General features: G+C 39.7%; 1 protein-coding gene across 1 annotated transcript in view; it reads left to right on the top strand.

The window, feature by feature from the left end:
* Positions 1 to 10,928: 10,928 nt before the first annotated feature.
* LOC122549656 (retinoic acid receptor beta) overlaps positions 10,929 to 21,600 on the top strand; it is a 513,362-nt gene continuing 502,690 nt past the window's right edge. Inside the window, exon 1 of the mRNA XM_043689458.1 lies at positions 10,929 to 11,164. The gene's annotated coding sequence lies outside the window, so the exon portion shown is untranslated. The remainder of the gene's footprint in view (positions 11,165 to 21,600) is intronic.

Here is a 21,600-nt window from a genome sequence, read left to right on the forward strand (position 1 = left end):
CCCTCTTTACCTGGCTGAGCCTGTTCTTACTTTGAACAACTCTTCCTAACTTGTCTGTGGAGAGAAAACAGATCACCAGACCTGAAACATTAACTCTGCTTTCTCTCCACAGATGCTGCCATACCTGCAGACTTTTCCCAGCAATTTCTGTTTTTGTTTCTCTTTTCCAGCATCTGCAGTTGTTTTGTTTTTTTTCTTAAGGATTTAACACTGAGTTCAACAATTTCAGCACATGAATACTGTCCCCCATTTTGTTTACACTCCCTTAACCTCCAACCGATGTCCTGTTTGTGTGGGTTTGCTCTCAGAAGAGCTGACTTATTTTCTACTACTCACACCTACCATTAACACTAGTTTTGCATCACTATCGAACCTTGACTACCATTAGCACTCTCAGTATTTTGCTTTGGACAGTGTCACAATCTGTTACAGTTCCTTTTCCTTCCCACTTTGTCAACAACATAAACCCCATCACCTTCCAGCCTCCTTCACTTCCAGAGAGTATTCATTGGACTTCAAACGTTCACTCTGTTTCTCTCTTCACAGTTGCTGCCAGATTTGCTGGGTTTCCACACTACTTCCTGTTTTTATTTCAGATCCACATTATCTGCATTATTTTGTTTTTCTTATATTAATCACTCTCATGTATTTTCTACTGCTGTAAACTTCACACCCACTTGTCAAAGCTTCCACATACTTCAAGGTCTTCAGCAAATACAGTCACAACTCATTCCCTGTCACCATTCCTTCTGTCTTGCAGGACAAAGTGGTAAATCATAGAATCCCTACAGTGTGGAAGCAGACCATTCAGCCCATCATGTCCCACCCAGACCCATCCCTCTACCCTATCCCTGTAAACCTGCATTTTCCATGGCTAACTCACCTCACCTGCACATCCCTGGACACTATGGATAATGTAGTATGGCTAATCCACCTCGCTTGCACATCCCTGGACACTATGGATAATATAGCATGGCTAACCTATCTCGCTTGCACATCGTGGGACACTGTGGATAATATAGCGTGCCTAATTCACCTAGTCTGCACATCCCCGGACACTGTGGACTATATAGCATGGCTAATCCACCTCGCCCTGCACATCCCTAGACTATAAATGACTGGAGGAAGTTGCAAAGAATTGGCTTGGCTGGAAGTAACTTCCTTTCCTCACTGGCTTGCAGCAGAGAATACTCAAGCTCTGCATTAACTCACCGAAGTTCTTTCGACAGTACCTTCCAAACCCATGACCACTGCCACCTGGAAGGACAAAGGAAGCCGACATATGAGGACACCATCACAAGATCCCCTCCAAGCCGGACACTGCCCTAACTTGGAAATATATAATTGTTCCTTTACTGTCACTGGGTCAAATCCTTGGAGCTGTCTTCCTAACAGCATTGTGGGTCTATCTGAATCTCAAGGGCGGCACCGGTTCAAGAAGGCAGTTCACCATCACTATCTCCACAGTAATTTTGGATGGGCGATAAATGCCAGTGTTGCCAGTGATGCCCACAGCTCACAAATGTATAACTAAAAAACGACCTAGCATTTAGGCTCTACAGTTGAAGCAATAATCTTACCAATGGCAGAGCAGGCCTACTGTCACTCTTACAATTATGATCTATGATATCAGATAGTATAGGCAATAGCCTTGAGTGAATATGTTCATAGAGTTTAGATAACCATTGGTTAAGATGTCCTTGTTTTATCAATTATGGGAATTGTGAAGAAATAGTCTCTCTCTCTCTCTCTCTCTCTAATAATTGAAAAAGCCTCTGGTAAAATTCATACTAGGACGCCAAATATAATTTGAATATTGTGAAAAGTGTACAAGACGTGATCCTGATAATTACAGACCAATTAGTTTAACTCCCATAGGAGCTAAATTTATAGAAAGTGAAATGAATGTTATAAACGAATGTCTAAAGAGTACAGGTGTCCCAGAGAACAGTCAGCATAGTTTTAGATATAAAAAAATGAAAGAACTACAGTTCTGCTGGAAACAGAAACAGAGATTGCTGGAAAAACCCAACAGGTCTGGCACCATCTGTAGACAGAAATCAGAGTTAGCATTTCAGGTCCAGTAACCCTCCTTCAGAACTGATGGTAGCTAGGAAAATGTTGCTATTTATGCAGAGGATAGTGCGGGGTGAGGGAGAGGAGCAGACAAGAGGCGGAGATAGAGCCTAATGAGAGAGAAAAACAGTTGGACAGATAAGGGAGTGGGTCAAGGTAAGCCTAGAAGAACGAATATCTGCTAATGAGAACTATTAGTAGGTGACAATGAGTTTTATGTGGTAGCAGCCTATGGTACCAAGGCCTGGTGTGTGAGGGTTGAGGCAAGGACATCGGAGAAGATGTCTTAAGCCTTGAAATTGTTGAACTTGATATTGAATCCAGAGGGCTGCAGAGTTCCCATGTGGAAAATGAGGGCTGTTCTTCCTGCTTGTGCTGAGCTTTGCTGGAGCATTGCAGCAAGCCCCAGACAGAGATGTTGGCCAGGGAACAGGGTGGTGTGTGTTGAAGTGGCAGGTAACTAGAAGCTCAGGGTCATTTTTGTGGACTGAACATAGATATCCTATGAAGAGGTTACCTAGTCTATGCTTCATTTCTGCAATATAGAGGAGACCACATTGTGAGCTTTAGCTATAATTCGTTTTGCATCACTTAAAATGTCTCTTTGAGAAGAAATGACAAAACTGGTTGGAATGCTTTGCTAGGATCAGGAGAAAAGTATGCTGCAAATTGTCCACAATGCAAAGAATATGAAAGATCAACTGCTAGACTGGCTATAAAGTTAATTGGACTTTCCACTGGACCTCTCCAGCAAGAGATCAGCAGATTGTGGTGTAAACTATTTTTCTGGAACTTCTGCTATGACCAAATCACATCACAACTGAAGAATTGGAGAGCCCTGAGAAAATCCACACTTACTTCTGTCTTTTGGATTTATATTTTGTTCAGCAAATATTAAACCCATTATTGACAGCTACAAAATCTTGAAGTTGCAACTCATGCAATTGAAATGAAGTTGTCCTCTACAGAACTCAACTCCAAAATAGCAAACTAACTGACAATAATTAAGAACACATTTATACCATAGGATCACGTCATATTTATCAGATAGTCACACAAGCCCCATATAATTGAAGAGCTGATCTTCATTCATTTGTGAAGTTGGGCAGCAGTTTGACATGTTTGAATAAGGAGACAGGTCCATGTTCACAATGTAGTCATAAGGCTTGCAATGATTTGCACTGGGCTTTATTCTCCCCTTTCCCTTGGCCTCTTAAATTGTCCCTTATCCTGCACATGACATTTGCAACTTCTGAGATATTTTCAAAGACATTCAGCCCTTAATTAATTAAAAGGCTGCCAATTATCAGCAGCTCTTCTCCATCATTATGGTTCAGTATATTAACAGCTCATAGGGAAGTAACCAAAATCTAATCCTAGTAGATCTGAGGTGAAAAACATCATTGTCCAAAATTTGGCTTGAGTTGGCAAATTGTAAGACTGAAGGAGATTGTGCAGATATTTTTGCGTGCAAAATGGAAAACTCAATTTTCAAAATAGCATAATTACAACATTGCAATGTGTGTTGTGGAGCAATGTACTCACTTCACAAGGTTACCATCCAATTATACCTTGAAAGTTTTTTAAAAAACACATCGATCTCTTGAAAAAAGCACAGGAAGCAATATGAAAGATCACTTTGTCATTAAATTACACTGGAAGTTTAGACATTGATGCTTGACTTGTCGAATGTATTAATTGCTCGTTAGTAATAGTACTTGGGAATTCTATTCTGATGTATCAGACATAATGAGCTGAATCTTATATTTTATTAACTACCTCCATGGTTTTTGGAAGGTTTGTTGGCACAAGGCTGAATGAATTATTTTGCCATATCTCACAAACTTAGTTACCTTCTGCGCCCCTATGGCATCTCACAGGTCTCATTTCCAAGTCATCTTGCTCCACGCCATTCTCAAAACAACTTACCATTCAGTGTAAATCTCAGAATTCACTAGCATACCATCCTTACAAGCTCTGTTGGTCTGCCGGTACCCTATTGCTTTTCCTGACATTTGGCCAAAATGGCTGATGGGGGAAATGGGTACCTCACTTTACAAGCATTGCCCTGGAGATCCTTCTAGAAGGAGTGGTGCTACCACAGGACATCATCACCATCCCCACCCCCACCCCCACCACTTTCCCACACCTCCGACCAGTAATGGGGGCCATGATATCAGCCCATGCTAGCCTGGTTTGAGGTTTCCACCAGGAATAAAGCAGTCTCCGTTGTCTGGATGAATACCCAGCTCTGAAGGAAGAGCATCATTTCCCTTCTCTACCCTGCCAGCAAGAGTGCCACAATCTTTTCTCCAATACCTCATGCTAACTATGCTGTTACCACACCACCCCAGCCAAGGCTCATGTTCTACTGCTCTCACTATCGCTTATAACATCTTCCTCCACTTGCTGTCAGCCACCTGATCCTTGTACCATTAACATTGCATGTCTTCTTTTCTGCCCACTCACTTTCTGAGGACACCAACCCACCTGCACTAATAGTAACTGCTGTGCCACAAACTTTCATCGCCTGTGATAGCTGCCACTCTCTCTCATTCCATGAGGTAAACAGCCCACACCAGAGCAGAAAGAGTCAAGACAGGTGGGCACTGCCTGTAATTCAGCTCCTCCCCTCTCATGAGGAGAGGTTCTTGGCTCCATCCACCTTGAGCAGAACCTGGACTGGTGCCAGAGCTGATGAGCTGAATCTATCAAGTATTTGCTCCAGTTTTCCTGCTGCATTTTCCTGCTATTTTGTTTTTTTGGAGAGTTTTGAGAATATTAATGAGGTGGTTGGGCTGTGAACAAGGCGTTTAATAAGCAATAAACATCATCAATGGGCAACTTGCTGCTGAGAATCTTGCCACAATGATTAAAAACATAAAACATGGCACAAGTTGTTCCTCGTGTCGAGGTGGGCCTCGCTGGACTCACTGCCCGATTCTGCCACACATCTCGCCAGAGCCCACGTTGCTCAGGCCACTATAAGATTCTGCCCTCTATTAGATTGAATTAAGAACAACTGGAGCATCCCTTTCAACATCTCATCAGATAGCAGCCAGTTAGTTACAGAGCTAAAATTCAAATGTGGATGATTTCTGTTCTGTGTGCTCGATTCTCCATTAAACCAGTTGAACCACAACAGTTGTGTCACTGATATTGCGTGGGTCAGTTGGTAACATTCTTGCCTCTAAGTTATAAGGTATTTATACCACAAGAAGCATCAGGCAGACTGGCCAGTGCAGTTTTGATGGAATGCAGTGCTGTCAAAGGCATCTTTTGGGTGTGATGTTAAATTGAAACTCCATCTGCCTGTTTGGATGAATGTAAAAGAAACTAATGTACTATTTTGCAGAGGAACAGATGGGTTATTCCTGATGTTCTTGCCAATATTTTCCTTCAACTGACAATATAAAAGCAAGTTATCATGGTTTTACTTTAGTAGGCAACAACCAGTCTAATGGTCGTGAGTTACCTGACAGTTATTTCCAAGCAAAGGATTATTTAGTTAGAATACCAATTTTGAGCATATGATGTTAGTTCGCTGTTTAGCTTATCTTAAAATTGCACTTATTAACTTTTTTTTGTAGGGCAGTATTTATATAGTCATAGAGATCTATAGTGCAGAAAAAGGCTTTGGTCCATCAAGTCTACACTAGTCAAAAACAATCAACTAACTATTCTAATCCCATTTTCCAGCACTTAGCTATAACCTTGTATGCCTTGGCATTGCGAATGTACATCTACATACTCCTTAAATGTTATGAAGGTTTCTGCTTGTACCACCCTGACAGGCAGTGAGTTCCAGATTCCAAAAGGTTTTTCTCGCATCCTCTCTAAACCTACTGGCCCTTACCTTAACTCTATGCCTCCAGTCATTGATCCCACCAACAAAGGGAGACGTTTTTCCTGTTTATCTCTTATCCTCTTATCTATACCCCTGATAATTTTATACATCTCAATCGCCATTGAGATTGTTGCTTACGTGTCCCTGCTCAATTGCCTTTGCTCTAAGGAAGACAATCACAGTCTATCTTCCTTGCTGAAACTCTCTAGTTTAGGTAACATCCTCGTAAGTCTCTTTTGCACCATTTCTAACGCTATCATATCTCTCTTATAATGTGGATTCCAGAACTGCATTTGGGATTAGTTTATAATGCTAATCAATTAATCCCTTTAAGTTGTTGTGTTACGTTATGACAGCTTGGTTGATATACCCAAAATGTCTTGTCATGATGCTAATTCACATAAATCATCAGGTTCTAAATGTTCAGTTGTGAAAATACCATTTATGTTCATTGTAATATTTTTCATTTTTGAAAATCATTGATGTATTGGATCGTTGACATGAGAAAAGGGAAAGACCTTGCATAGCTTGAAATGTAACCAACATACACTCAATCTATTTAATTCTCAATGATACTGGAATTTGATTAAATCTCATAAAAATACAAGTATATTAACCTGAGTAAAATTCAAAGTACACAACTTCATTTTCCTCTATCTAGGATTAAAATAATGCTATGTAACTCAAGTCTGAGATCAGGCTCAAATTCATTATTTAGTTCACCAACAGTTTGTTTGAAATATATAATTATTTGATGTCTTTTTCCAAGCTGCAGCCTTTCCAAGCAGGATCTTTTTGTTATTGTCAATGATGATAATAGCCCTACTTTGCTAAAAGTACCATTTATCAGGGTCAAATATTCAGAGGCTTCTGTTGAACACTATCTTACTCGCCTGCAAAAAAAATGTCACTTACAATAAACAGAGTCCACAGAAAACAGCTGCAAACACGTTTGTTGAATTTATGGGATGGTTTGGAAACCCTGTATGGGCTCTATGCTCAAACTAATTGCTGCTTACTGGCCTTTACCTCTTCATCAAACTAAGGATGTATTGTGTAATACTGTAACATATTTTTGTTGCTTTTGCTGAGAAAATACCTGATGTTCTTTTATTTTGCAACGGCAAAGACCTTTCTGTCATTGTAAAAAAAAGATGGAAGAGGTCAAAGTCCGGAGGCTCGGTCCTCAAACATGGCCGCCACCATTTCCACAGTGAGGGAATGGGATGGGTATCACATTTCATCCATGTTCCATTGAGGCAGCTATCCTTGTGAAATAGCAGCTACTTCCAGTCAAGTTTGATTTTCATTAGCTGGGAGTCAGAAGCATGTTACATGCTGGTTAGACCTTGTAGGAAAGGGTCTGACTTTGTGAGTTGCCTTGGAAAGGTAGGGAATACTGTTGGATATAATCCTAGGACACCTTCGCGTGAATGCCCATAAAAGGTATGTTAACTCATTTGAACGGTCAGGTTCATTAAATTTATCAAAAGAGTCTTTTTTTGTTCATTCATGGGATGAGGGCAGCACTGACCAGGCCAGCATTTATTGACCATCCCTAATTGCCCAGAGGGCAGTTAAGAGTCAACCACTTTTTTGTGAGTCTGGAGTCACATGTAGGCCAGACCAGGTAAGGATGGCAGTTTCCTCCCCTAAAGGACGTGAGTGAACCAGATGGGTTTTTCAAACAATCAACACACAGTCATCATTAGACTTTTAATTCCAGATTTTACTGAATTCAAGTTACACCATTTGCCATGGTGGAATTTGAACCTAGTCCCTGGAACATTATTTGGGTTGCTAGATTTACAGACTAGCCTTAATACAACTAGGGCATTGCTTTCCCTTCAAAGCAAATATCATAAGAATGAAAAGAAATGGTCCGTAGGAGTTGTCAAAGATAACTGCGAAGAGGAGCAATCAAAAGAAGTTTTCAAAATTTCAAGCCATTTAAAATCTCAACCTGTTGAACATTTGAAAAAAAACAGTCCAGAATGGTATTTCATTCTATTGACGTAAAACTGAAGGTTATCATTCTTGGATTAGTGCTGCATGACTGACTTCACAACCTTACATTATCAAAGTGTAGTGCCTATCAGTTCATAGTTGAAATTGGACCATGAATTCCAATGTTTGTTTTTATAAGGAATGAAAGGTGGTCAAATGTTTTTAAAATCTTTCATTATTGAGAGCCTGTTTTTATAAATGGTGAATTCTTCAGTTGACATTCTCGCTTCAGCATATATCATGAGGTCTGCACATGGTGGATATGGTATTTGGCATGGAAGTGATAAGGGCAAAGGATCATGGGTAGGGGCATAAGTTGGCATTTATTGACACAAAACATAAGGACTTATGGGCAGCTGGAGTCAAATGTTGTCATGGAGGCGATGCTGCCAGGCTTTGGTTGGCATGGCTGCCATGAGTGAGGCCCCCCAAAATATAAGTTATGAATTAGCTACTTAGGGTCTTGGTTTCATTTCCAGAACTTAATTCAACAGAGACTGGGAGGTGGCTGAATTCCAACACACCACCACCACCAATCCGCTTAATTAAGTACTTCCTACCTCTTATTTCACAATCAGAGAGAACAAAGTCAAACATTTAAATTCTAATAATACTACAAATAATAATTTTTAATTAACATCATGTTGTACTTGATGGAAGGGAATGGAGGTGTAGAAAGTATACAGATCAGACTAATGCTTTTTAGTGAGCATACAGTTTACAATGCAAGATTACAGCAAGCCCAGGAGAGAAGTGATGCAGGCACATGAGCCTTGTACTGCCTGTTGATGTCCATGACTGGCACATGAAGCTCACTGCACTCTCAGTATGGGGCCCAGGTTCGAATGAAGCTCATGTACATGCAAACTAAGCTACACTTCTTAAAGCCAGCCTGTACCTGTTTAAGCAGAAGTGCATTGTGCCTACAGCAAGTCCAACAGCTGGATGGGAAAGTGATTCTGAGCAGGAAGTAATGAGCATGGGCAATGGAGCATGCAGGTGAGAGCAGGATGTGGCTGGGTTCTCAGGCACAGCACTAGAGGCCTGAAAGTACAAGGACTGAAGTCAAGAAACCAAGCAACTGTACAAACAAGCACAGTTTGAAATTGGAAGCAGACATGCATGGACCTGAATGCCAAGTCTCTGGACTCAGGAAATGGGATATAATATCATAAAGCTCTTCCTGAGTGATTAATCAGATCACTCTTCCCCAATTTTGTACAAGGCAGAACAACTGAAAAGATGTCTTACAACAGTGATCTGAAACTCTTTAAGTATTTGGTCCAGAAAAATCCAATTACTTCTTTGGAAAAATATTGCAATTCATTTTAGAATAAAATAGCATGTCAGTTCATTAATGACAGGGAATAATAAAAGAATAATTTAATAATAGAATGTCTTTGACAATGCTAAAATAATCAAAATGGCTGAGCAAAAATAAGCCATTCAACACATCAGGTCAACTCCACAATTCACTGAGATCATGGCTGATCTAATCATCCTCAATTCCACTTTCTGACCTTGTCTCCATAAACCTTGATTCACTTACTGATTAAAAATCTATCTCAGGCTTGAATATGCTTAATGACCCAGCCTCGATAGCCTCCTGTGGTAAAGAATTCCAGATTCACTACCCTCTGAGAGAGGAATTTCCTCCTTATTTCTATCTTAAACATGTGACTCTGAAGCTACGCCCTTGGGTCCTAAAGTCTCCCACACCGGAAACAACCTTTCCATATCTACTCTGCCAATTCCCCTAAGAACCCTGTATGTTTCAACTACTTCTCCTCTCATTTTTCAATGTCCCAACAGGTACAAGTATTACATTTGTCAGTGAGGTGGTCTGCAGAAATTTGAATTGGCAGCGGGGATTAGACATATCAGTCAATCACATCATCCATCCATTCTGAGTTTGATGGGCAGCCTTAGCATAGTAAATAAACCTTTAGAAGCATGTGTCTTATATTGTTCATCTACCACAGCCTCCAGTATTTCTCTCATCTCTTTCCTTCTGTACTTTCAGGGCTGATTTGCTGTGTTATTCACAGTATTGTGTGAGTTTGCCTGAGATAAGAAAGCATATAATTTGTCTTTTATTAGAAAGTTCTCTAAATATCATAAAATGAGGGAAATAATTGGAACATGAAATAAAAGCAAAATACTGCAGATGTTGGAAACCCTAAATAAAGACAACAGTGCTGCAAATATCAGTAGGTCTGGCAACATCTGTGCAGACAGGAACTGAGTTAATACTTTCAGTCAAATATTACTGTTTTTCTGAATTGAGGGAAATAAATGAAATGGGATGTCCAGAGAATAATGGATGCTTGGAAGGATTGGAGCCTGTTAAAACTATCAAGTGGTTCAAATTATATTATTGACTGCACAAAGATGTCAGAGTTTGTGTGATTTTTCGCACACAACCTGACCCCCTTCAATTAAGTTGCTTACCAGGAAATCTGTTCTTTAATCAGAACATATACAGGCATTGCATGTTATGTGGTGTTTATTTGTTTAGATCTGACGCTGCAGACTGACACCCACTACACAGGTTTACTAGATAGGTTATCGAAGCTGCAAATATTGCTAATGTAACTTCTGAAGTCCTTCACAAAGGTTTGTCAATATTTAATTTAAAACTGAAACAATTCTATGTCTAGAGTTGATATCTATAACAGGTTTGCCAAAATGTTCTCATCATTAAAGCTGCATATCAACTTAGAGTTAATTCAGTTTGTACCCCTGTCAGATGGTGTGCTGATAAGGCTAAATAATGCTGTTTTACAGTGAGTAGATAGTACTTCCACGTACTGTAAACATTTGCACTGTAGTAGGCATTTAAGTTTTTAAAAAAATTATTGGATGTCATTCAATTGAGTGTAAAATGAATCTGCATTTACGCGAAGGTTTAGTTCTATTCACAGAACTGTGATGATACTGTACCACTTTCCAAATTCCTGCTCGCACAGTCTGAAGATTCACCAGTCAGTTCACAGCAATTCAGTAATGAGAGAATTGATTTTTTTTCTTCTGGCTTCATGGAGAACTGATTTGATAGTAGAAACGAGGGCACCTCTCTCTTGCTACATGTAAGGTTTGAGCTCTCTGTCTTAGTGACAGTTGGTGAAAGAACATTGCTGATTACGGACCTAAAGGAATTATTGGCAAGCACCAGCATGAAGACCCTTGGTGTTTCAAAACCTTTTTGTTCACACTCAAGATGCCTTCAGTCTGGTGAGATGTATTTTTAATTTCAGTGATTTCAATTAACCTTTAATTGATGATTTTATTTCTCACATCTGTATTCGTGAAACCAATATCGGCTCTGTTATACATTGCATTACATGTAAAATTCACTGCATCTGATAGGGGTAAGGTGCTAAAGGTATCCTGCTTTGATCTATGTAATTCTGGACAGCATGTACCTTATTTATAGCAATCAAATCATAAATATAGAATTGTCACTCAGCATGATCTGTTATATGCTTTTCCATGTAAACTATGTTTTATTTTTCCAGATGCTTTAGTTATTATATTGGTAACCATTTTGAAGAATTACAATAAAATATCAAGATATTATTCCATTTGTTCCCATGCTGTGATTGGTGAAACACAATGTTTAAATGCTAGCATCTGGTTGTTGTCCTAAATTCTACAATGTTTTGCCATATCAATACTTCCCACCTAGGGAGTACTGCAAGAACTGCAGAACACACTTACTGTAGTTGTTTTTAAATTGCTTTTTAAATATTGCAGACATGCAATGGAATGGAATTTTGTCATACTGAGATCAGGCTTCTCTGAGTATACAATTGGTCTTTCAGATCCTCAGATATGACACAACCATTGATATGTCATGCAGTCCTATATGAATTTGTATTACCAGCTCAGATACTGAAAGATATCTACTGTGTTGTTTTCTTTTTATTGCTTGTTAAAAGTGCAAAACTGCTGCCTCAGTCTCAATAGAGTTAAATGAGGAATTGTGTCAAGTACGTTTTGTAGTGCACTCTCTGGGCCATATTCTGATTTGTATATGTCTCCCTCACCCATTGACATTGAAAGTGTAGTCAGGGGAAACTATAATCTCTCAGCTACTGATGTGTAACTGAAAGGCTCTTTCACTAAGAGTCTATTACATTAGTTAAATAATGTGTAAACTTTATGAAAGCTGAATCTCCATTATAGATTGAAGTATGATTTTGCTGTCCATCCACGTTCGTCTCTAGGACATGGAGTTCCGTAAAAATAATAATGTGTGTGAAACTAAAGTGAAGAGGAATATCCTACATTTAATTTGCTTTGTAACTCTTGGTCACTTTTTAATCACATATTGGAGCTGCCATGTTTCTGGTGATTCTTTTATCTTTTTATGCAGAATTCCTTTCTGTCTGTTTTAAGGTGGTATGTGGAAAGTTTATTCACTTCAGTGAACTTCTTTACTGTTAAAAAGTCAATGTTAAGTTAGGCATTTTATATAAAAATAACAGAAACTGTAGCATTTTAAAGCTTTAGACTCAATTAAAAACATGTTATAACACAACACAATTATACATTAATTTTAGTAATTAACCACTGCTGTAATTTTTTCATATCCTCAGATGTGTAGACTGCAAGTTGTATTTTCCATCTTAGCATCAATTTATTTTCTTTAAAGTTTTTAAAAATAAAATTGTCTATTAGTTTACAGCATAAATACATGACTGGATGTAATTATATTTCTATGGTAGAGGCTGCTGAAAATCATGCATGATTCAAAAGTGCTGCAGGCAAACCATCTATATCTAGCTCTGTGCTTATTGATCAGTAGCGAAAACTAATTAATAGCTGCATAAATATTTCCAGATGGCAGTTTAGAATGGGACAAAACAAGCAGTTAATTCTTCAATCAACATAGTGACAAGAGAACTTACTCTCAGTCAACTTCCTTCTGAATTACTACATTTATACACATATGTCTGCTATAGAAGCATTAGAGCTAATTTTGTTGACATCCTACTATGGACATATGTTACTATGGACATCCTACTATGGACATATGGACATATGTTAGGTAAAGCATCCTTGAAGTTTGTATCTCCTGACCTACCTTTCTCTCAGTTGACCTGCCACAGGTTCAGGCCATTCATGAAAATAAAACTGACAATCCAATGTGCAACACAAGTAAATAACAGGCAGAAGACTTCCTATCCCATTGGTACTCTGAAAAGGAAATTTGAAGGGTGTGAAAGTGGTCTAGTGAATTGACATCCTGTACTATATTCTACCGGAATTGTTTTTCCCATCAAGTTGGAAAATATTGCCAAGACTTTTTTGTCTCAACCAAGTAGAAGGTGAGCAAGACTCGGAAATGAATGTCCAAAACAGAGTTGTTGTTTTGTGAACATCTATAAAAATAAAATTGGCTGGAATGAAAATTGGCTGCTGATTCGCTGTGAGTCCATTTCCCCCGACTGAAGTAGACCAGTCTCATCCCCACAGTTTCTGGCTGTTCTCAAGTTTAGACTTGAGGTTTGATCAGGTGCTGCGAACTGTGTGAGGTCCAGGTACAAAGCCATGATTCATTTCGGCCAATGCACCCAAAATGGGATTTCATCCAGCTGAACTAAAAGACAGTTGGGTGGAAGGTAGCATGATGTCTCTTTGTCTCTTTTAGAGGGATATGGGCCAAATGCAGGCCATTAGGACTAGTTAAGTTTGGGAAACCTGGTCAGCATGGACGAGTTGGACCGAAGGGTCTGTTTCCGTGCTGTATGACTCTATGATTCAATTTCAAAGTTTGCAGCTTCTGTAGGTATAAATATCCCAGCCCCCTTAGGAAAAGCAAGTATCCTCCAGCATTGCAAAGGAGTTGGAAAAATGAAACGTTTGAGACTTTGTTTATTTTGTCTTATGTCTGAGGAAGAAACATTAATGGAGTGCAAAACAAAAAAAGAAAATCTGGCATCAAACATTCATCTGTAGACCATGTTATTGGCCATTTCAGTTTATTCTGAAGCTGTCTGGATTCCCAGTTCCACTTACAGTGACATTCACCTGTTCTCATTACATAAAAGCAGCAGCAAAGCCAAGCAGCTCCTCCAACCTGTTGTGCCATTCATTACAATCACTGGCGATCATCAGTCTTAGCTCCACTTTCCTGCCTGCTCCACCATTTCAATTCCCCAAGAGGACCAAACCTCTACCTCAAACTAAAATGTTATGATTAGATTCCCTTCAGTGTGAAAACAGGCCCTTCGGCCCAACCGACCCTCCGAAGAGTAACCCACCCAGACCCATTTCCCTCTGACTAATGCACCTAACACTCTGGGCAATTTAGCATGGCCAATTTACCTGATCTGCACATCTTTGGACTGTGGGAGGAAACCAGAGCACCCAGAGGAAACCCACACAGACACGGGGAGAATGTGCAAACTCCACACAGACAGTCACCCGAGGCTGGAATCAAACCTGGGACCCTGGCACTGTGAGGCAGCAGTGCTAACCACTGAACCACTGTGCTGCCCCCCTGATATGAATGCCTTTGTTCAGGTGTGTGACTGATATGGACTTTACAGAGCCAGTCGCAAGCAGCAGGTAGATTAATCAAACCTGACATTCCATTGAATCCCTGTTTTGATCACGTGCTGCCCATGTGTTCAACAATAGACCATCCACAAACCTCTGAGGTCAAGAATTCCAGAAAATTAACATTTTGAGTGAAATAATTTTTCTTCATTGCAGTCATAAATAACCAACTCCTAATCCACTGAATTGAGCTACCGGAAGGAACTTCTCAATGTTTATCCAGCGAAACCACTTCAGAACCTTATGCAATTTAATGTTCTTGTAAACTCCAGGCCGATTTACTCAGCCCCAGTTCATAGGACAATCTTTTCATTCTAGGAACCAGTTTAGCGAACCAGATGCATTACTTGCAGTGTAAACTATACCTATGCTTAAAAAAACCCAAACAACTACGAAATCAGAAACAAGAACAGAAATCGCTGGAAAACCTCAGCAGGAGAGAAATCAGAGTTAATATTTCACATCCAGTGACCCTTCTGCAGAAGAGGGGCCTAAAGAGGTTCTGATGAAGGGTCACCGGACCTAAAATGTTAACTCTGCTTTCTCTTCATTTTTCCAACGACTTCTGTTTTTGTATCTATACTTAAATATTGCAACTAAAACTGCACACATTAGACCAGGCGTAGGCTCAGGGCAGTCTTGTGTAACTCTAGCAAGACTTCCTTCATCTCGTACATTAAAACCTCGCAATAACGACCAACATGACACTTGCCTTCCTAATTGTTTGCTGTGCCCAATGTTAACTATCTGTTTCTTGCACAAATATGCACAAATTTCTCTGAACATCAGCAGAGACAAATTACAGACATTCTTTTGAAACACTCTTCTTTTTTTCTCCTGATCACCAAAGTGAATAAGTCCACAGTCACCCACATTATGCTTCACTTGCTTTTAGCCTAGCAACTTCATTAACTGATACTTATAGATTAAGAATCAACTCTCAATGTGCACAGGAGTGAGTATGCCCCGAACTTCACCAAAATGTCCAAGATAATTCAGTCATGGGAACAGCCATTCAGAGAAACATCACCCCTATAAATAGAATGGACAGGATCTCTGGTCCTTCAACCACAGGCTAACTCTCACTCCCATTCATGGACAACGAACCTAACGGCAGCGAAATGGGTGAGAAGGTGGCAGTAAACGAGTCTGTTGAGCTGGAAGGTTTAGAGCTGGGCAGTTGCTGAGGCTGGAGGCATTGGGAAAGAAGCTGACACGGGGAGGGGCTTAGTGGAAATGGTGTTAGGGTGGTGAGCCCTAGAGTCTGGGGCTGTTGAGCTAGTGAGGCTAGGATGTAGAGGCTGAGAAAGAAAGTTGGGTTGGAGAGAGGAGATGGAAGTTGCATGGGTGTGGGAGGGGTAGTGGAGTGAATTGAGAGGCTGCATAGGAAAGGAAGAGGGGTGTAATGGGAGAAGGAGGAGTGCACAGGGGCATGGTGACTAAATAAGGGAGAAAGTAGTTTTAAATGAATATTTGTAATGAACACTGGATAATTCAATGCTAACTATTTTTGTTTATATATAGATTTACATTTATGTGTTGTTATATTTCAAATCATCTCACACACTTTGAATTACTTGAGGTGCAGTGGCTATGTGGATGACAAGAACACAATCATCTAGCTAGGACCTCACTTGTCCATGGAAGGCATACTTATATACAGTACTTATGATGACAGTTTTTTTTGTGTCAGTTGTCTTTCGCTATGTGATGTGGTTTTCAATTTAATGGAGAAGTGATGATTATAATAATATTGTTGAATTCTTTTAATTGTGCCTCTTTGTTGTTCCAAATACCTCACATAGCAACACGAATACACAGGGTAACATTGCTATGACACTGCAACACCCAACAAAGGAGTCAGTGAGAATAATAAAAGTAGTCCATGGAAACCAAAAAGCAGCCTCCACCAATCAAAAGGTACCCATCAAGCAAACCCCAAAAGGAGCTCTCAAACAAAAAAATTGACCCCAGTTAAAAAAGGGCAGTGACTTGCAAATGTCTATGGTCTAGCAACAATTCAGCTCGTCTTTCTGGACGGGGAAAATGGGATGGATCAATATATAGAAGTAGGATGCAGATGTGAATTGTTTAAATTGTCTCCACTCCAACATACTAACTATCAGACTGTCCTGCATCATCCTTTTGAATCATTCAGTGCAACTTTTCAGTTATGGCTTGTAGCATGATATCGAGTGGGGATAAATTCCAAACTTGCTCAGAACCCCATGAACTGGTGTGAACCAAATTGCAGTCTATTGTCTGTAGCAATGGTCTCCACCAAAACAATTTTGCCAACAATTTATCTACAATGTCAATGACTGAAATGGTAGTTATGGAATTTGTTTGGCTATTTACAATGTAAATCATGAGCAGCAGGCAGAATTCATTGATTCCTTTGGGCTGCTTGCACTTCGCTTGAAATATCTACTTGAAGTTGTTCCCATAGTTTAGTTGGCCATGGAGTCAATAGTAGGAGTGCATGACATGGGTTTAATTGGTTTCTCATTGAGTGAACAAGTTACATAGTTCCTAATGAACTCTTCTATGCAGTGGTCAATTGCCGGCCACCAACCTGCTTCACGGGAGCATTGTTTGAGTTCAACAAAAGCATGTTGTTCTTGGGAAAGATGCAATATTTGTTGCTGTAGCAGTTTTGGTGTAACCAGTCCAGGTCTATACAGATTATAGTCATCAACAAACAATGTGAGTTTATTGTATACTGCGTCTTACAAGACCAGTTCTTCTCCAGTTTACAAAGCTAGTTACTTTTGAGGTACTTGATTACTTTCTGTGGTGCATGGTCTGTTGCTGATCCTGCCTCCAACTCCTTTCAGTCATATGCAAACTCACTGCAAACTCTTCAGTGTCACAGCATGATGCTGTCTGTGATCGCTGTCCACTTTGGCATGTAAGCTACTGAGTTGTATGCAGAATACTCAGCCTCAAAGTTATACCAATGAAGACAATCTGACCATCTATAGATTGGTAGAGGTTGAAGACCTAATCCTGGTGTAGTCAACAAGTAGTCAGTGCTTGGTGAAACAGTGTTGAGGGTAAACTTGTGTTGGAGAGATACCTATGGCAATGTTCACATGTGTGGATGCAGGCTAGGGCTGCGTGTTCTCCAACATAGCGTTTGTGTTCAGCTTCTGACAACAAGCTCACCCACTAATTGATGCTTTCTTCAATGGGCAGTCAGAGTGCAGCTCCAACTGGAGTTTCTCACCCAGCTGTTGAGACATTTTTCTGCACATGGTTTGAAATGCATGAGACTGCTGCCATCACTTGCAACATTTCAAACAAGGTATTTGCTGTCATAAAGACCATATCCTTTTATTTTGCTGTATTATTGATTGTGGACTGAAATAGGGACAGAACCATTTAAAAAGTCAATTCAGGGACTATTGCAATATCCTTAAAAGCAAGTTACTTGGCAGTCATTGTAAGTGCTGTTTACTTAGCTGTTGGTTCAAACAGTGGGATAGGTTAGTTATAGACAAGCTGAAGCCAGGAGGCTATGTACAAATGGAGATTCAGCTGGCCACATATAACTGATTGGTTTTTACTGGCAGGTGGTTAGATAGCTGGGGAATGTGAATGTTCTGGTCAGAAACCATCAGACGTCTGCAAAGGAAGGAATTGTTTATTTTAGATTAGGTTACTTACAGTGTGGAAACAGGCCCTTCAGCCCAACAAGTCCACACCAACCCTCCGAAAAGCGACCCACTCAGATCTATTCCCCTACATTTACCCCTTCACCTAACACTGCAGGCAATTTAGCATGGCTAATTCATCTAACCTGCACATCTTTGGTCTGTAGGAGGAAACCGGAGCACCCAAAGGAAACCCATGCAGACATGAGGAGAATGTGCAAACTCCACACAGACAGTTGCCTGAGGCAGGAATTGAACCCGGTCTCTGGCGCTGTGAGGCAGCAGTGCTGACCACTGTGCCACCGTGCCACCCATAATTGTTTCTGCTTTGCAATAAGCAGCATCTCAAACCTGAAGATAGCCAGTTTATTTCTCTTCATTGATAGATATAGGATTTAATTTTAATTGAATTAGACCAGTTCACATCTTTGTAAGTGTGAACCAGCCACCCTGTGAACGAGGATCACTTACTTCTTAATTTTCCTTTTGGTCTTTACTTCTTCTTGGTCTGGCCTCCAGATAAATTAACTGGATTGTTATCCTGTCTTACCAATAACTTTCCTCTTGTCACCTTTAGGAAGTATGTTATTGACCACAGACTAAAATAATCAAGCAATGTGTAAGGATCTGTGATCAGACATGTTGAATCAAACACTACAACTTCCCTGGTTACAATGTACCAACTTGAAAATGTTCTGTAATGAACTGTTCTCTGCTTCATGTCAAATTGCCAATCCTTGACTCATGTTAATATACTCCATGAGCCCTTTGGATATACAAGTAAAATACATCTGCAAGTTCTCTTTTTTCAATTCTGCTGGTTATACTCTAAAAACGAATAATGTTTTGAAACCCAATTTTCTTTTCATAAAACCATGTTTATTTTTCTGAACAAACTGTTTTTGTCAGCAATTACTAAGACTTCCATAATAATGGATTCCAGCATTTTCCCAAAGACTGATACTAAGTGAATTGATCTGGAGTCCATTTCTCACTCTCTCTCTCTCTCTCTTCTTCCTTGAATAGCAGAGGTACATTTGATCACTTGCAATTCACTGGAAACATCCTAAAATCTAGAGAACTCCAGGAAATTTTAACCACTATCTTTGTAGCTGCCCCTTATCGATCTCAAGGATGCAGACCAGCAGGTCCTGGGGATTTGATTGACTTTAGTCCTTTCATATTCTCCAACATGTTTTCCCTTCCTATGTTAATTACATTATGCTCCTGACTCATTTTAGCCAAAGCTTCAACTAGATTTCTAGAACGTAACTTAGGTCATCCATTGTGAAGGCAGATACAAAGCGTGGAATTTAATGAATGTGTTACTTAAGTGTCTTATTTAACACCTGGATTACATATTCCCTGCCCAGACCTTGGTCCGGGAGAATCCGCACACTTCCAAATTCATCTCGATGGGAGGGTACTAACTTCTCATCAAAAATATCTGTTCAATGTGTCAGCCATCTCCTGTATCCATAGGACAATAACTCGGACTGCAAGGAACCAATCTTTATTTTAGATAATCTCATTGGCTGTATTTAAATATGTTTTAAATATTTTATTATATTCAAACATCTAAATATAAGTTAATATCTGCATTTAAATCCTTCCTAGTTTCCTCTGATTCCATCTTTTAATCAATTTTGTTGATGGGTCTTTGTGATCTTCTAAAACATTCCTAATCTTCAATGTTTGCTGCTATTTTCTCACACATTAAAAGCCTCATCTCTTAATCTAATATTATCTTTAAGTTCCTTAATGACTCACGGAAGGATTTTACTTGCTGTGCTTGTGTTTTTAAATGGAATACACTTCTGTTGAACATTTTGAAACTTTTGAAACATTTCCCACTGTTTAATTATTGCATCTTTGAATCTATTTACCCAATCTGCCTTAGCCAACTCTCCCCTCATGTGTATGCAATTGCCTTTGTTTAAGATTCTTGTTTGAGACTGGGGTATGTTACTTTCAAGTGTAATATGGAACTCAATTGTGATCACTTGTCCTCGGTGGGTTTTTAACTCTAGACTTATTCACTTCACAATGCCAGATCTAAAATAGCTTTATTCTGCAATATATTGCTTAAAATAAATTCACTATGCTAATTCCTGAGGAGAAGGAGCTGATTTATCAGAACGGCTAAAAATAATTAGCTCTTTATTCATTAGAGTTTGGAAGAATGGGGGATGATCTTATTGAAACACCCAAGATTCTGAGGGGGCTTAACAGGTCCAAATAGAGGAGATGCTTCCATTACTGAGGGAGCCTCAAATGAGGAGCTGTAGCAACAGATGAAGGGGACACTCATTTGAAACTGAAATGGAAATAAAGTTATTCTTCCAAAGAGTAATGAATGTTTGGGAATCTTTATCCTGGAGAGATGTGGAGGCTAGATCACTGAAAGTATTTGAAGAGAACATGACTGGGTAAGGATGACTATTCTGAGCTGGTGTGAAAGAAAAGCAAAGGCTTGTGTCAGGGTAGCCATGATCGTATTGAATGGGGAGGCAGGGGTGAGGGACTGAACTGTCTTTTCCTGCCTCCATTTCTTATCTTCTGATACAGTTCCTCATAATTATTACATTGCCTCTTTTACAAGCTCCAATCATTTGTTGTTTAAGACTCTGCTGTGACATATCTATTGTTCCAATCAATATTTTCTGATCCATGCCAATCCTGATCTCTTCCATATTGGTTATGCTTCCTGACCTGATGATCCAAGATCCTTTCCCAGTACAATCTTTACTGTGAGGGTTATTCTTCCTCCTTCTCCATTCTGTCTATCTGTTTGAAATGTTGCGTACTTTTCATTTCCAAGCTATAAGTAGGAGTCTTTAATAGTGGAAACAGGGGATGGTTCCTACTGTGTTACTAAAAATATTTATGGGGAACATAATTCAACGCTCAAAGGAATTCTACTCCCTGATATGTTTGCATCATCACGTCTTTACTTAATATTTGAAGATGGAAGAGGTATATCAGAGAAAGCATTGTTGTTAGTGGCAGCCTCAGTAGGAGTGGAATAAAGAATATCCCACATAGCCCAGAAAGAGACAGGCACAACTGAGAGCCATGGTGACACCTTTCACTTGGAGAGAATTAAAGGAGACGTTGTTCAAATTGTGAATGGGCTCCACCAAATGGAGGAGGATGATGGATGGGAAAGAAGTGGGAAGCAATCAGACCATCCTGATGGGGATGGATGGGTAAAGGGATTGCACACATATGATGAAAAGGGTAAATCCAGAAATATGGGAATTGTGGAACCAACATAAAGCATCAGAAGTGTGCATGAATGTAAGTGGGGAAAGGCTGAACAAAGTGGGGACAAACAATCGGGATGAGATAGGAAAAGATAAGTTCAGTGGGGCAGGAAAAGACTGAAACAATGGATCTGGCAGAGCAATCCTGATAGTGGAGGTAGAAGTTGGTTATGCAGGACTG

The sequence above is a fragment of the Chiloscyllium plagiosum genome, chromosome 5 (assembly GCF_004010195.1).
Source record: "Chiloscyllium plagiosum isolate BGI_BamShark_2017 chromosome 5, ASM401019v2, whole genome shotgun sequence".
Classification (NCBI taxonomy): Eukaryota; Metazoa; Chordata; class Chondrichthyes; order Orectolobiformes; family Hemiscylliidae; genus Chiloscyllium; species Chiloscyllium plagiosum.